Below are 259 nucleotides of genomic sequence, written 5' to 3' on the forward strand. Positions count from 1 at the left end.
TTGAAAACTCTGAGGTTGTGTTTTATTTTGAAAACTCTGAGGTTGTGTTTTATTTTGAAAACTCTGAGGTTGTATGTTATTTAGAACAGTGTTTTTCAACCGTGTGTGCCGTGAGATATTGTCTCGTGTGCCGTGGGAAATTATCCAATTTCACCTAATTGGTCTAAAAAATATTTTTTGAAAACAAATGAATTATTATCCGCAAATAATGTGTCGAGTGTCTGTGCTGTCTAGTGATCGGCAGAGTAACCATGTAATA

Source organism: Seriola lalandi, unplaced genomic scaffold (assembly GCF_002814215.2).
Source record: "Seriola lalandi dorsalis isolate HSWRI2012SDOR001 ecotype SW California unplaced genomic scaffold, Sedor1 jcf7180002049965, whole genome shotgun sequence".
Taxonomy (NCBI): domain Eukaryota; kingdom Metazoa; phylum Chordata; class Actinopteri; order Carangiformes; family Carangidae; genus Seriola; species Seriola lalandi.